The 17,341-nt window shown below is 44.3% G+C and overlaps 1 protein-coding gene across 3 annotated transcripts in view; it reads right to left on the reverse strand.

The window, feature by feature from the left end:
* kdm6ba (lysine (K)-specific demethylase 6B, a) overlaps positions 1–17,341 on the reverse strand; it is a 56,420-nt gene that overhangs the window by 19,163 nt on the left and 19,916 nt on the right. For all 3 annotated transcript variants that reach the window (XM_079295361.1, XM_079295362.1, XM_079295363.1), the window contains exon 2: positions 11,146–11,207. The gene's annotated coding sequence lies outside the window, so the exon portion shown is untranslated. The remainder of the gene's footprint in view (positions 1–11,145; positions 11,208–17,341) is intronic.

A 17,341-nucleotide genomic window follows, 5' to 3' on the forward strand; every position in this document is an offset into this window, starting at 1 on the left:
TTATCTGCTAGTGAAAAAATAAACAGGACGAGGAGGAAGGGGGCTGGTAGAAAAACATGAAAACAAGAGGCCCCATTTGTCTGCTGCAGTCACCACCCTGACATCTGGGCCTGTGAATGACAACACACAACTGGGTTAGTGTGGCGCATCGCCTTTTCTCACTCACAGATCAGATGCACGTGTGTGTGACGCTAAAGAGAAGGGGAACAGAGCTCGGAGGGGAGAGGAAGCTCTCGTCACAACCGCAGGAAGTAGGCCTCCCTAAGGGTGTGTGTGTGTGTGTGAGAGAGAGGCCATAAGGGGGCGGGGGCAGGGGGTTTGAAGGCTGAGGCTTCCTGTTGTAAAGATATGAACTGTATGTGTATTTTAGTGCAGCCGCAAAATCTTTCTGATTCTAATGAAACAGATGAAAGTGATCTTATGTGACTTCTGAGTCTCTGACAATGTGAAACGAGGAGAGTCAATTCAGAAACCCGGTCAGTTTCACTCCTAAAATACACCTCAGACACACAGTCATCCTGCGTGAACGCACATGTGGCCAACTCATGACTAACACAAGCCTCGTCAACACAAGCGAGACAGTCAACTGACTTTAAAGCCACTTACTTGCCTCGGACCCTGTGTGTTAAGTGAAAAGCCTTGTCTGCTCTTTTTTTAGCTTCTGGTAAAAGAGAATGACAAACATATGATGGCAGAGTGTGTGTGTGTGTGTGTGTGCGCTGGATAACCCCTCCCAGTGACTTGTGCTCCCCGCTTCATTCTCACAGGAACTCTTTGTTACAGAGGAAACAGTCTGGATTTCTCGACAGACTTGTGTGCATGTATCCGTCTGTCTTGAGGTGCTTGTGTGTGTGAGACAGAATAAAAGAATGACTCAACACCTAGCTAGGAACTCTAAAGAAAGGAAAATGGCATGTAAATCCCGACAAACCGGAAATCTAAGAGGATGTGGGCGACAACTAACAACCGACGGTGACTTGATCGTCGTCACTCTCGATTTCCACACTTGAGCAACGTCAAAAGCCCCCAAACATTTCTGTTTCTGGGTTTCTGGGTGATGATTTCCAATAACAAATCTAAGAAAAGCTCAGGACGACACAGATCTTCATACGGCCTCTTCATAGAAAAAACCTCCTCAAAGTCAGAACTGCAAAATCCCCCTCCCTCCAGATGCTTCTATTCCACACACACTCACACACACAAGCTCAGAAATGCACTAAACAAGACAAGAGACTCTGCTCCCTTGGTAACAGTTGCCAAGGGAACCGATATGGCGTCTTCACAAACAGTTATTAAAGTAAGCTAGAGAGGCAGCGATGGACGGAGAGGAATTCATATTATGGTTCATGAGAGGTATTTACTGATCAACATGTTTACTGAGCCACAGGCAGGCTGACCTCATCCTCTTCCTCCATGGTCCACAACATAATGTCTCATCAGCCGTCCTGTGTGTGTGTGTGTGTGTGTGAATAACAAAAAAACAACATGAACGTGTGTGTGAGGCCTATCTGCATCAGTTAATGACAGTGTGCGTACAGACGGCCGATGCAGCGTTATTCTTAAAGTGGGTTGATTACACACGGATCATTCTGGACTTTATCAGAACAACTGTGACGCAGACTGAGCACGGTGTGTTATGACGGCGCTGTATGTTCATTCAGTCAACAGGCTCCAAGGCCTGTTTACAGATTCCTCAGATACCAAATGTTGTACATCTTCTCTACCATGATGCACTCAGGCCTACTCGCTGGCTGAGTTATCATTTATTTTGGTCGAGGTGGGTAATAGTAGTGGCAGGTGGTGAGGGGCGGTAAAAATAAATTAAGGAAGGAAGAAAATTCTTTCCACGGCGTCCGAGTGTGTGTAACTGTGTGTATGAGTCACACACACACACACACACACACACACACACACACACACACACACACACACACACACACACACACACACACACACACACACACACACACACACACACACACACAGTGTGTAGGTCTGCACCCTTTCCACCGTGGCGTCATCATCAATGGCAAAGAGCCAGAGATAACAGAGAGGAACTACTCAGAGGGAAAACTTTCCCTTTTTCTCTCACTCTGCTGAATAGGCAAACAGGATGTAAACACCCCGTTACTCTCTGACACAGCTCTATTTCATCTTGAGACATTATGATTCTGTTTTCTAGTATAATTTTTCAAGTTCACTCTTCAGCTTCTGGACTGAACTATACTGATCTGTTTTTCCTTAACATTCTCAGGTCTAAAACACAGTCCAGAACTGCATATATAACTTATATTTATAGTAATGGATTCGTAGTATGAGTCGTATAGTAAGGGTCCTTACTATAACAACTTCCTGTTTTCAGGGGTCTGGCCCACATTTTGAGAAACCGGGATCCGCAGCAGTCAGACCAACACTGCAGTGTAGAATTCCACACTTGGTTGACTGACTTTTTGCCCCCCTGACCAAACAGTAAAGCCCAATCGCCACACTCACCGACTTTGATGCGCATTCCCGCAAAGTCCGTGAGGGGTTGGGGCGGTCTCACTGTCAAATCGCAGAGCGTTTGAGGGCTCTCTTGCGGACATTTTGAGAATTACCCACAATTCATAGCAAAGTGACATTAAACAGTAGAAGCTGGAGACGTCAGAAAAAAAGGTAAACAAAGAGGATTGGCACATGGGTGTTCAGTCTGGCATATTACATTAACATAAAAACATTAAGGTTTAAAGATGGTACATAAAAACAAAGAATACAAGCAGAAACTATATTACTGGTTTATTCATGAACCATTTATTTTCATTTTGTTTTTAAAGCCGCTTTAAAGCGAATGAATAGACTATTTGACAATTAATCTGGAAAGCCTGGAAGACGTTTAAATCGGGGATTAAAAAGTATAAAATAAATACCTTTAATTGTATATAACATGATATGATGTCACATTCGTATAAACACCATTTCAAGCTCTTACAGTCTTTCACACTCAATCACTGGCGACGTCAGATAAGTCCCTGAAGGTTCAGGGTTCAAGGATTAGGGGGACACCGGGCTTGAAGAGGCTGTCTGGACAAGCTCGGTGTGTACTGTACATAATAGCTACAGTGTAAAAGGGGGAATTTGAATAGTGTCCCTTTAAATATTCAGTGTCTCCGCTGACTGGGTCGGGAAATTCCTCAACTGGTTTCCAACCATTGTGGCAGCTCACACGTAGAAGAACTCGTGTTTTAACGCCTGACCTGTTGGGGTGTGTGGGGAGTATTTGAGAAACCGTCAGCGGGGCAGATGTTGTCCTGCACCTCCCTTATTTCCCTCGCTCTCATTTTGAGTTGCTGGAGGAGAAATGACACCCTTTACTGGAACGGTTGCAACAGCCCTGTGTCACACAAACAGACGCTTCATTATGACACCCAATCACTTCCCCCACCTGCTTCTCTTTGAAACACACACACACACACACACACACACGTATAGTATTTGTTTTCTGTAACAGGCAGCAAAATCAGACAAGTGGTAGGAGAACCCCCCCCCCCCCCCCCCCCCCAAAATGTGATGGACTGTCACACAGCCAAGACACACACACAGCTCGTTTCATCACCATCGACTGTCCAAGTAGTAATAATGAGATCAAAGTAATCCTTAGTCTTTTCTTGGGACACCTGTAACACCCCTATCAAAGCTAGATATGGGTAAAGGGGGGGGGGGGGGCTCAGACACAGACTCCCCTTGTGCTTACTCAAGTTGTGTGACTCACTCACACTATTGTTGAGTTGGCAGCCGTATTTCCACCATCATCTCTCCCTCTCCTCCTCGTGGCCCGTGTATCACTTTAATAATCTTCCATGTTCGTCATCACTGGTAGTAAAATGGGCGGCGATTGTTCATTCACTCGCTCGCGCGCACACCCCCTCCTATTGAGATCACGGGACAAAACGGGGGCGGGCTGGAGCTGAGGCAGCACACCGCCTGCCAAGAGTGGAGCGATTTGGAGCTTAAACTTTTTACAGCCTCCGACATGGTTTCTAAACTGATCAATCTGACTGATAGGAAGTAAACCTTCAAAGGCTTTCTGCTTTTTTTTTTGTTTACTTCGCGCCCCCATGCCAGCACACCCCGCTCTTCTTGATCTGGCTCCCTTTATTGAGGGCAATAAAGTGACAAATAAGCTCCCAACCAGCCACAAATTCGCATCAACTGCTTGTCCAAAGAAATACCAGTGTGTGTGTGTGTGTGTGTGTGAAGGGGCGGGGGGGCGTTTAACGTCTGTGGGCGTTGCGGTAATAACCACCAATAACTACTCCAACGCGTATTACCACGCCCACCAAACTAGTCGACTTAATCCTCGTTTAACTTCCACTGTTTTGATATTTTGAACAGTGTGAAATTTCGGGTGCAAGCGATCACAAACAAAGACATGCGCGCAAGCTGCGCGTGTTTAGGTGTGATCTGCCGCAAGTAAGCCCAGCCGGCTCCTGGAGGCTATTATCAGGGGCGCACGGTTCAGGAGAAGAGCGCCATAAAGGTGTTGGAAAGTTAAAAAGTCACTCAAGTTTGGACTGTCCCACGTGAAAGGCGATAATTAGATAACGGATCACGTTTACCAAACAACACTGGTCAGACTTTAGTGTGCTGACTCCCCAGAAACCCAGACCTAAAGGACAGCCCAAAACACCGCCCCTCCCCCCCAAAAAAAACGAGAGGTGATGCAAATCACTTCCTTTCAATCCGGCTCTTTGTGTGCGTAAGGATTGACTGGGGGGTGGCAGCTATCCATTCACTTTATACGGCTGCCGACCTCAGTGATCCTGCCCACCCCCCACTCCAACTCCAGCAGAGCCACACACACACACACACACACACACACACACACACACACACACACACACACACACACACACACACACACACACACACACACACACACACACACACACACACACACACACACACACACACACACACACACAATGGCGTGAGATCTCCTTACACAGGCAATTTTCTCTCCCTCTCCTTCCCTTTTCTAGCCATGGGATGATCAGGAGTTTTCAGGGTAACAATGACCAAACTAGGACCCGGGCTGTCCCACAGCAATATCTTGATCAGGTCATTTCCACTATTTCATGAATAGATGTAGCCTTCTATAAAGACCCACTGTCATCATCGTCAATGTGACGTTATATGGGCTGAATTCTACACTGAACCATAAACAGAAATAGTTGTGGTCTCAAATAGCTTTCATGGGAAAACACTAACAAATTGGGGATCATCTTGGGGATTTGAAAGTAAAAAGCCCATGAACCCCAAATTCACAACCAAGCTAATTTACATAAATGACTCCGATCCACGTGCACTGAATGATTAAACATGTACGGTAAAGATGATCGAGCGTGAATATGAAAAACAATTCTCCGAATTGTTACACACACGCGTGGGATTTAAGAGTCACCTGTGGTTGAGAAAAACACAGAGAATCCCCCCCCACACACACACACCTCATCGATTATAGAAGATCAAAGGTTCCGCTTTAATCAACTACAATACTTCTCTCACTGCTGTCCTGAATCACGACAGAGCCTATTTGAATCCACAATACAATAGAAGAGCATCTGATGTCGGAATAACTCGACCCACTGGGGAACATCATGGTTAAAACTTACTTTCCTATGAGCACTAACTCGCCTGCTTACAACCAAAACAAAGTCGACTCGACTCCCAACCCCCTGGTTCACAAAGCACTCACCGCTCATTGAAGTAGGCTATAACGAATGGACGCTCCAGAAAGAAAACGATTGCCAAAAATAAAAATATATATATGTCCGGTTCCTTTGAGGTCCACGGTATCCTTTGTAGTCTTTGTATCCGCAAGTTTGGAGCTCCGAGTCTGCAGAGAAATTCCCGATGCGCCGGCTGAGCGGAGAACAGCTACAACCCGGTAATCCCTGTTCGTCTCTGCCGCTTCGTCCCGAAACAACTATGAAATGTGAGCCGCCCGATGTCCGGAGAGCCTCTCTGATGTCCGTGATATGCCCGTTCTTGTCTATCTTCTGGTCCTTACTCCGTTTGATGGCTGCCTTTGGCCGTGCAGCGACAGCCCCGCTCGCTCGGCTCTCTGTGTCTCTCCGCGTCGAGCTCCTTTTTTCCCCTCTGCTTTCGCACTCACGAGCAGCCAGGCAGGGATCGTATTGCGCTGAGCTCGGTTTTAAAGGGACAGAGCCACGCAACCCTCAAACACGCGCAAATCGAAACAGAGGCGCGCGCTTACGTGACGTCACCGCACGGCCCCCGGAATTCCCTGACAGCGCAAACTGGCACCGAGTCACTCCCGGTACCGGAGCTGCTCCTCCGCTCCTCCTGGGAGGTTTATTCATTTGTACCGTGTCTGTTTATTTATTTATTTCGCCCCACAGTTTATTTTAGGCAGACTCGTGACCGAGAGTTGGACTTATTGCCACAGGAAGACAGATACAGTATCACAGTGTTATCATTAGATGTAGTGGACTATAAATAGGCCCATCTATCAGCTACACAGGCTTAAATGTCTCAAAGAAAACAGGTATGTAGGGGTTATAACAGTCACTGTAGATTGTATCCTTGTGGGTTAATAAAGCATACTCACTGGAAGATAAATATGGATTTATAAATAGATGTTTTAAATGTAATCCTGCCCTTAACTAAGCTTTACTGTAAGGCATTAGGGAACATTAGTACATTGTATTCTACATTGTACCTGATACATTTTATACCTGCTACATATTTAGTTAACAATTTCTACACAGGCACCTTTTGTGAAGAAGTCATGAGTTGCAACTAATGGCTTTATCAAGATGAATAAACAATTTAACCATGATTTATGGATCAGTTAAGCCATTTTAAAAGAACAACATGTGTTGCCAGGTTGGTGTTTATCATTAACTATTTGTTCATAACAGTTGATGTCATAAATAGCTTATAACTGATCTACAAAGCATACATTAATTATTCATTAGCCCCCAATAAAGTCGTTGCAGCTTATAAACCATTTATAAAGGTGCATTATTAACAGACAGGTATAGCTTATTTTACTGTGTGCAGTGGTACACCTATGCTATGCTACTCCTCTGTTTTGTATTGTTCAGATATAAAATATCGATATAGATATGGATGTATATATACAGATGTGCATTTTATGATGAGATAATCCACTGTGAGGTTTAGAGTATACATAATGTGTACCGAGAGAAGAGATTTGAAGGCTGAACAATATCTATGTAATGTTTTATATATTATCGTAACACAGTACACATGGCTAGGACTATAAATAAAGCCTGAGTTATGAGGCCAATATATTTCCCGTTCTTGTCCAGTGGGTGACATTACCATCTTACGTCTCACACGGAGAGGTACGAGAATGATATGCTATGTGCTCACAGGCAGCCAGCTAAAGCTTTGAAAAAACACACACCTCTCTAAGGCCGGAAACATTTGTTCCAGCTCTTTCTTGCCAAAGTAACCATCCTGTACTCTGTAATAACGCCAAAGAGCCACACTGGTACAACCAACAGTATGTGTCACCGAGTAACACACAAACACACACATGCGTAGAGGTTATAATTAGAAAGCACTGCCTCAGCAGGACAACAGGAGTCTAAATTAGCTGCAGCAGGGAGGTTGAAGAATGTGTCACGGTCGGATGATGCTGAGACGATGACATAAGGGCACACGCAGCTTATTTATGGTCACAACAATTCTAATAAAAACAACATAAACAATACAACCAGAACATAAGGGAACCTCTCTGCCTCGGTACAAATCAGCGATGCAATCAGTCTCTCGCTGTCTGTTCTTCTTTCTCGTATCACACAACAGGTTACTCAGTCTATTTTCAGATGACTGAAGGCATTTCTACTTCTGTTGGTATGCAGTGAAGAGTGACAAGAAATGTGTGTGTGTGTGCCCGATTCAAACCCCTAATGAAGTAAGTGCATGGCATGTGCGGTATATGTGCCACCAGGGTGGATCTGGAGTCTATTGTCAAGTGACAATGAATGTTCAATAATGTGTTTAGTGTTGAGAAAGAGGAGAGGCAGTGTGCTTGTATATGGACGCTTTGTTTTCGTTTGTTAAAGGCTGTGTGGAGAAATCAGTAGCCTCTTGGGACAGCTCCAGTTCATACAGCAACAGTGATCTTAACTGCAACTTTATAAAGTGCGTTGGCCAAGAAGCCGCTTTCATTTCTAAGAGACTGAACAAAAGCTTTCATCTGCTGAAAAAGTCCTAGCGCGACGATACGTAGGCAATTTCTCTGTAAATGGATGGAAGTTCTGTTAGAAAACTTAAAGTGATTTAATCCCATATGCTGTAATTACATACCCAGATAACCTGCACCCTTAATGTTATAATCAGTATGTGCATTATAATACATCAAGCCAGCTGGAAAGACTTTTTACAACATCATCTGGAAGCTATTATAGCCTGAATTGTTGCTGCAGTCCTTAATTACCCATCATGGAGTTGTAAACTCGTGCAGTCTGTGTGTAGGCTATATATTGTGTTCCTCATAACTGTTGGGTATTTTGTCCATTCTATTTCTGTACTGGTCTATCCTGCACACAAATAGCCCAACAGTATATGTATCCTAATGCTATGCTGCTCATGCTGCTTGTTTTTTGTGGGTGTGTATGGAGTCATGTTTTATGTTTTAATTATTTTGTTTTAATTGTACCTTGTATTGCATTCTCCTTTTGCTCCAAGTGCATGCTATTATTATATCATATCTTCCATTAGGTGTGTGGATTTGCATGGCTTTACGTGTGTCATTGTGTGTGTGTGTGTGTGTGTGTGTGCGTGTGATAACACTGTAAAGAGTGTGGTGGAAGACCATTAGCCCTCAAAATTGAACAGGAAGAGGATTGCTGATTGATGTGGGCATGGGTGGTATACCACACACTCTGCCCAGACACACACACACACACACACAGCGTCTTCCAGCTGTGTCTTTCATAGACGTACTATAATGTATATAATAAGAGCCTGAGAATATGAAATGTATGTCTGAGCTTAATTCCCATCCTTCCTCTCCCACAACAAGAGAAGCCAAAGCATTGCAGTCTGTCCCAGGGGTCCCATGTGTGTGTGTGTGTGTGTGTGTGAGCAGCAGGAAGGGACAATAAGGAAAACATTATTTGTGAAGCACTGTGATTAAGTTCCTACCGCTCTTAGGCATAGCTGGCAATCCTGTATTCAAGTGTGTGGAAGGGAGCCAGACGTGTGTGTGGTGGAGACTTTGTGTTTGTAATTAAAGAGATTGGGGGCAAGGACGGCTCTGTTCTCACACTCAAAAAAAAAAATGTATATACATATATGTACATTGACTTTAGCAGCTCTCCCATGAGGATGAGCCCCAAATTCCTGTCATATCAGCCACACAAACACATTAAAAATAATAAACAGTTTGTTATACTGATGAGGTCCATACAGAGCAGCAGTTGAAAAGAGAAAGTAAGCATGAGTGTATCTGTGTGTGCGCTCATCAGTCGTAGGAGACTTTGTACCTGGTACAGATGGTACTTCTCAGCCTCCAATATGTAGGATTGTGTGTGTGTGTGTGTGAGTGTACATGTGTCATACCGTGAGTCAGCCTTTTGGGTACACTGAGAGACCGATAGACACGATAATAATCACCTCCACACACATTCTCACACCACGAGGAGACAGAGAGCCACACAGGCAGGCAGTCAGACAGACAGCATGGCTTAGCACACCCACATATAGCAGCAATGTAGCCAGCTGAATGGAGCTACAGCTCTAATAATTAGAGCCCTTATTCAGGAGGAGAGGGGCCGACAGGGAGCCCGGCTTTCCGTCTAGTTCCTCAAACAACCGGCTAATCCTGACTGTAGCTCTATGATAAGCTAAGCACTCCAGTCCTGCTTAACATACTCACTATCCCAAAGTTAGACATCGTGAAACGCAAACTCCACTTAGAGGAGCTTAAAAAGCTCAGATGGAATACATCTCGTTTTCAGGAGATTTTCTAATTATGTCAATTTTTCTCTGAAAAAGCCGAAAGTATGGACACTAACATCATCCATGTGTCCCTGGTTGGTGGAATTGTCATTGGTACGACATGCTAATACTTTAACGTACACTATGTTGAGCCGAAAACATTGAGAAGCGTGGACATGAGCTTGTAGCAGCTCTGAAGCTATACGGTGATGGTGGTATTGACTGAGACCAAGTCTGGACATTTTATGAGGAAGATTGTTACAGTTTACATGCCATTTTGTGTTAAAAAGCATTATTACTTTCAACTAGTAGTTAGTAGTAGTCGAACAACTGTATCCATCACTCATGTACTTACACTGTAACTACTAGTTGTTGTGGAGGGTAGTGTGAAAAGCTTTCAGGTAGGCTCATGATAAAGATGCAAACATTGATTGAAATGTGTCGCTTCTATTGCACTGGCTGTTTGGAACATTGTCGATTACCTCCAGGACGGATGCATCTGCTAAAATAAAACCTGGATAAATGAAGTTTTACTCACTAACAGTTATTAGAACACTGGTTGCTAACAGAGAGCGAGCAAATGATTGACCCTTTCCCTTCTGATGTGGCTTTGAAGAGCAAAGTTAAATATTTGATATCTGACTCAGAGGTCTTAAAGTACTCTGTGAGGACTCACAAAAGAAAACACACAATATTCAAAGGAATAGCTGATTTTGTGTGTGACAGATTGTAAAAAGGAGGAGCGGTCCACTCACACCCATGATTTCACAACACTCTAATTCCTTGAATGAACGTGCGTCTTACTCACTCTCTTTTGACACATCTTGCCCTGTTCACTACCTGTAACCTACATACTATACAGTGGAGCTTGTGTGTGAGCGTGTGTACATGCACGTATGTGCTTAATGCACTTCGGTAGTTATTAAATACTATCTAAATGCACAGGGTGGACAAAACACTAGAAAAGACCACACAGTTTTAAAAGTACTTTCAAGTCAGTAAACCATTATTATAAAAGCGTACAATGAGCACTGCTGTATGTCTACAAGTAGGCGGTGTTGTGCGTTTGGGGACAGAAGAAATGACAGTGAGATAGAAAACAGAGTAAGCGAGATGAAACCAGGGGACAGGGGCCTGTGTCAGCAGTAAGCTAAACGAGATTCTTACCTGGTGAACATGGGTAATGTAGTCTGTCTTGTTCAGCAGGCCACCATGACACCTCCCATCTCCTGAAACCACAACATGGAGGAAGAAAGGTCAGTGGAGAGGTTGTGTAACAGTGTAAACCACAGCAGCAGGCAGGAGCTGGACACGACTTTATCAAATATTGGTTCTTTATTGGTCAACATTCACACGTGCACACATACACGCACACAAAAGTCTACCCTTTTGTAACCATCAAACTAAGTTTCGTAAGCATATTCAACTATTTTTTGTGACTTTTCCCCAGAAATAATTTTTTTGTCTGCAGCAATGCGTGATGGAGTGTTTCTATTTTCACCTTTTGTTACAACTAGGTCAAACATGTCTGACATTCCAGTGTGAGTTGAAGCATTGGTCAGCACTTTATCAGCACTTCAGTCAAGGGTTAAAAGATCACATCTTCGACCTTCTTCTACTAGCACAGACATTTGTTATCATGCATGTGTGATGTTTTCTGACTGTTCTGTGGTCATGATGTTCTCGACATGTAATTCGTAAAATGTCTGTGTGTGTGTGTGTGTCAGCCAAAATGCACAGCAGGGCCTGGACCAGCGCTGTGGCCATCTGTGTGCGTGTGTGTGTTCCTTATGTGCCGCCTGTTCAGTGAGTCACAGTGTCAGCGCTGGGCCTCATGACAGAGAACAGGTGGCACTCTGGTGTTCCTCCCCACCCCTAAAACTCACGCACACACACACGCACACACACACACACACACCTCCACCTTGCACCCTGAGAACACACAGCACCTGTGATTGGTGCTCAAACACTAAACCGGACACGGTTACACACAAACGCACCACACACAGCGCAGCAACAGAGAAAGAGGGGAATAATAAATTGAAACACACCTAAACATGGCGGCTTCCATATGTTTCTCGACATAGCCTAAGGCAGCTTGTATTCATGTGTGTGTGACAGTTGTGTCAATACGAGGCTGATATAGCTTACTCAGTCTTCCCCTGATCTTGCAGCCTGGTGGTTAAGGCCACAAACCTTTGAACTCAGGGTCAAAGGTCACACCCCCTACAGGGCCACAGCTGGCCAAACTATAAAGGTGGACTGGCTGTGTGTGTGTGTGTATATAGGTGTGTGAGCAAGAATGCGGGTGAGCAGGGCCACCTTAAAAGAAGGCATACCAGAGAAAGCAAGTGTATGTGTTGGAGGCTGTATTGTTGCAGGGGCAGACTATATTCTTTCACGACACATCGGAAAAACGTCACTAGCTTTGACGTAATCATTTGACCATGATTGATAGCAGGACTGTGGGCAGTGAAAAGGGGGAGGGTTGAGAAAGATAAAGAGACAGACAGAGAGAGAGAGAGAGAGAGAGAGAGAGAAACATTGAGAGGGGAAATAGGGAGGCATGGCAAGGCAAAAGAGAAATACAAATTTAGAGCAAAGGGTAATGAAATTCAGTTTTAAATTATAACTGCATTGAAAAAGACAGATAGATAAAGACCATGTGAGAGCGAACACTTGAGAGACAATGAAAGGCTGAGCGATCAACAGGAAGATATAGAAAGCGGTGTTTATCTTTGGTCTGTAAAGGTTAACCTGTGGGAGCACCTCCCTTTGACATTAAACAGCGCTGAGCGGCGGGGCTATGCACACTGCTCAGAGGGGAAGAACAGCAGAGATGTAAAAGCTGAGAAGAATGGGAGGATGGAGTAAAGGCTTTGAGCTTGGCAAAATATGAAACAGGAGGAAAAGCTTGATAGGTTGAGAGAGATAAGGAGAGAGTGAGAACAGAGTAGGGCTGGTTTGACAGAGACAGATGGGGAAAGAGAGAATTAATTGTTGAACCGGACATTCAGATCAAACAGCACCGCATTTAAATGCAAAGAGATCCAAAAGCATGTGGCTAAAGGAACTGTTACAAGATGGAATTTGACAACAGTCACACGGTTAACAGTAAACATATGCAGTTCATGTTACTAAGTAATCAGAAATTGGCATTTGCACATATTTGTTTGGCCAATTTGGATGATTTGCAGCAAGCGTTGAGTCAGGTTCAACATTTGTTAATGCTTATGTGTGACTGAAGACAGACTTACCGCTTGTGTTTCAGTATTATTGCATAATGATTCCAGAAAACACCTGAATGTGTGACAGGTGTGTCAGAGAGCAAGACAACATGACTAAAAGTGAATACCTCCTACTGACTTATTTCAGGTCTATTCATTAATGCACATTTTCAGTCAAAACAGCCTTATTATCAAAAAATCAATTATTTGTACATTTCTTTTTGGTATTTTCGTGATATTCGACAGTCGACAGTGAAGAGGCAGACAGGAAACAAGGGGGCAGAGAGAAGTATGACATGCATCAAAGGTCTCTGGCTGGTACAAACCAGGGGCATGGAGATGATGTGGTTTGCACTATTGGCTTCCATAATACATGCAAAGATGGTATATTACACAATACGAGGACCTATAAAATGAGGTCAACTGACGGAAAAAAAAACACCTTGAGGAAACACACACAGTCCTCCAGCTCATCAGGCAAACACACAATCTTTCCTGAGAAAACATTTAACCGTCAAAAGTGCTAGTGTCTAAGAAACACCAGACCTAACACACCCTGGACAAACACACGCAAACCTATGAACATGTGCTCAACAAATATACACATGCTCTACATATGCAATGCAGTCCAATTGATGCAAATGCACAATCTGGCTGTATGCTGTAAATACTGACCTAGTTTCGAGTAAAAATCTGCTTAAGGCATGAACCCAACTGCAAGAACCCACAAACACTCCTCAGCATGTGTGAGCCTGCATGGCGTGAGTAGAGTAGCCCCGCTTGGGCTGCTTGAGCCCTTAGTCACTAGTGACTCAGTGGGTCTCTTCAAGTTAGGGCAGCAAGCTTCATACCTGTACACACACACACACACACACACAAAATAGCTAGCTGCTGCAGGAGTGGTGCTAAATGTCTTAAGTTGACATTCACAGTCGCCCTGTGTGTGTCTCTCTGGGCCATGGCCATTTCTTTCAGCTGTTGTGTGTTTAAAGGTGGTCACTCAAAACACGTTAAATCATTGAATGGAGCAGCCTGGGGGCGGATACTACAACAGGAGCGCTGATCAGCATGCACGCGAGGAGCACATCAGGACACTTTGTTTTGTGAACAACTACAGATCTCATTTGGAATGCTGTCACGCCACATCCTGAACTTGTGTGTGAGATCAGGGTGCGGGTAGATAAGGACATTTTGGAAGAGGGTTATGTTGTTTGAACGACAGAGGGGGGTGTTACTTCCCCTCTGTGGTGGTTAATTATACAGTAAAGCAATGACAAATAGGCATTAGTCTGTTTTTTGCATTTTCTAATATATATAAAACGTCACGCCACTCAAGCCCAATGAACTGGATTAAACGGAGTGCAGGAAGTATTGTTTTGTTTGTCTTTTCTGTCTCATTGGCCTGTAAACATGGTTGTGTTTGCGAGGCCGGAGCTGGCAGCGCTACAGATAGTGAGGAGGAGTGTCAGGTCGACTGTGGTCGGGGCTGTTTGGCTCGGTGAACTTCTGCCACATGGCCTCAGAAAAAGGTCATGATCAAAACCACGCCTGGCTCACAAACCGTCACGCCCACTCCGACTCCCACACACATGCGACAAACGAATGGATAGGCAAGACAGACAGACAGAATGACTGACTTCCTCTTTGGGGAAGCGCAGGAAAATGACACCCACTCAAAGAGGAGGAGGGTGACAGACAGACTCACTGACTAGAGCCACAACACACACACACACACACCCCAAAACTGTCTGAAAACCCAGCAGCCGTGAGACCACCACCAGCCAAATAGGAAGACAGTGAGACAGACAGAGGAGGAGACACGAATGAACAGTTGGTAGTAAATTGTGTCTAGACAGACGCTAATGAAAGCAGCCCGGCTTTGGCTGCTGCCACAATCAAGACCTGTGAACAGTGTGATTATAAGTGTGTGTGTGAAAGATGTTTGTGCAAGCATGTGTAAATGAATATAATGAACATAACCCTTTTAACATTTGTCGTGCTGTTTTACCCTCATTGTCTTTTCTCGCACGCAGGCACGCACAGCAGCCGAGCAGAGTGCGTCCCTCACAGCTGTAGGCAGCATTCAGAGCCGCAGCATTCAGAGCCACAGCAGTCGGCGCCGGCACAGTCTTGTGACGTCAATCCTCCAAAATTAAACTTGGCTTTGCCATCAAACCTTTAAACTCTGACTTGTCAACTCCATCCCTAACATCCAAAATACCTGAGAGCAGAAACACTGAGTAGCAACTACAGCAGTGGGATACCCGACTATGTCTAGTGCCATCATCAGGCTTGTTTCTTGTACAGAGAAATGATCAAAACTCTGGAGTAGGGCTTTAACAGAAGAAATCATGACAGCAGACTTCCATGAAATAGGCTGACCACATTCATGCCCTGAAAACTCTGCTTTATCTTACCACCAAAAATGTCCACCTGGATGTGTAGACTACACAACCGTGTAATCATGGCTTTGTAATTGCAAACTGGTGAGAGCTAGTCACCTTTTGATGCCAGACGTTACAACGTGCACGTTACTCTGTAGACACACTGCTGGTCGCTCAAAAACAACAACATCATCAGAATGAAGAGGAGCAGGTAACCGGCATGTCTGAACTCGCTTCACACGTACACAACAATACACCCACCCACCCACCCACACACACACACACAGTCTGAGAATAGTGGCCTGAGGCATCCCCTTCATACAAGCTTAACTGAACAAAAAACACATTGGAAAAAGAAGAAAGGAAAGTGATTGTTTTGTTGATGGTGATCAGTGGTGGGACTCTGATAATCAGTCATAACAACAGCAATTTGCTTACCCTTTGTGTGTGTGTGTGTGAGTGTGCAATCTGAAGAGGGAATTTGAGGAGTTTATGAGGAAGGTGTGTTTAAGGCTGTAGGCATTAGCCTAGGATGCAGGCATACTGTGTCTGGCACTGTGTGTGTGTGTGTGTGTGTGTGACAAAGTTGGAGAGTGGTCAGACAAGCCCTGCCAAGCCCACATACCACTGAAGAGGTGCTACACTGTACTATCCAGTTGCACAATGCCATTTAAGTAAACCGTCACATACCAAAAAGACTGACTCAGGCCTTTATAGTCACACCGCTGTGCGTGTTCGCTCCAAACATACATATATACATAAATATATATCATAATACATATATAATATATAATACATATATAATATATTATAAACATATATAATACATATATCATGATTTCAGATTTCTAATTAGCAACCAGCCACACTGGCTTAAGCAATGGTCTGTTGAGAGTGAAAGTGAGCTGAGAAACAGCATGTGAAAGAGCAGTAGAGTGTGTTTGTATAGGTTACAGTGTGTGTGTCTGTGTAAGTGGATGTGTGTTGCTTGAGCTGCATCTTCTGCATCTGCTCACAAAGACTTCTTTATCTGCTGGATCACACGTGATCCCCACATGGTGGCTCATGCAGTCTTCACAGGACCACGCACACTAAGACTCACTCTCACACACACACAATATGACAAGCACTCAATCACCTTTACCAGCAAGTAAGCATGCAACCCCAGAATGTATACAAACAAGCCCCGCCTTCCTCCTCTGTGTCTGTATGGTGAGTCTCTGCCTATAGACCAAGTCCTTAAAGGCAAAGTTTCTGGGCATTTAAAGGGGAGCCTTCTGGCTGCCCTCCAGACACTGTGACCCCGCACTTCCTGCACTGGGTATGCGCCAGGACAGACGGGGGGGGGGGGGGGGGGGGGGGCACACACACACACACACACATCTATAATGCTACAACAGACCTCAACACATGTGGAGAATACACAGATACTATAGACAACACTGTGTGTGTTTATGTGTATAAATGAGTGTGGGGAGGTAGTGAGCCCCTCCCAACATTACCTATCACTATTCAGTGAGAGTGTGTGTGTGTGTATATATATATATATATATATTATATAAAACCATAACAATAAAAAATAAAAGAAGAATAAACTAAGTCAAGCGAGGAGACAGAAGGCAGAACTGTAGAAATCTATTTCATGGTGAGGCTGAGAAACGTTTCACACCCTCCATCTCACCATAACTAACCTGAATAACATACGAGAGACAGATAAAGTTAAATAGTCTCACCTAGCTCCAGAATAATCTC

The sequence above is a fragment of the Melanostigma gelatinosum genome (genome assembly GCF_949748355.1).
Source record: "Melanostigma gelatinosum genome assembly, chromosome: 23".
In the NCBI taxonomy this organism is placed as follows: Eukaryota; Metazoa; Chordata; class Actinopteri; order Perciformes; family Zoarcidae; genus Melanostigma; species Melanostigma gelatinosum.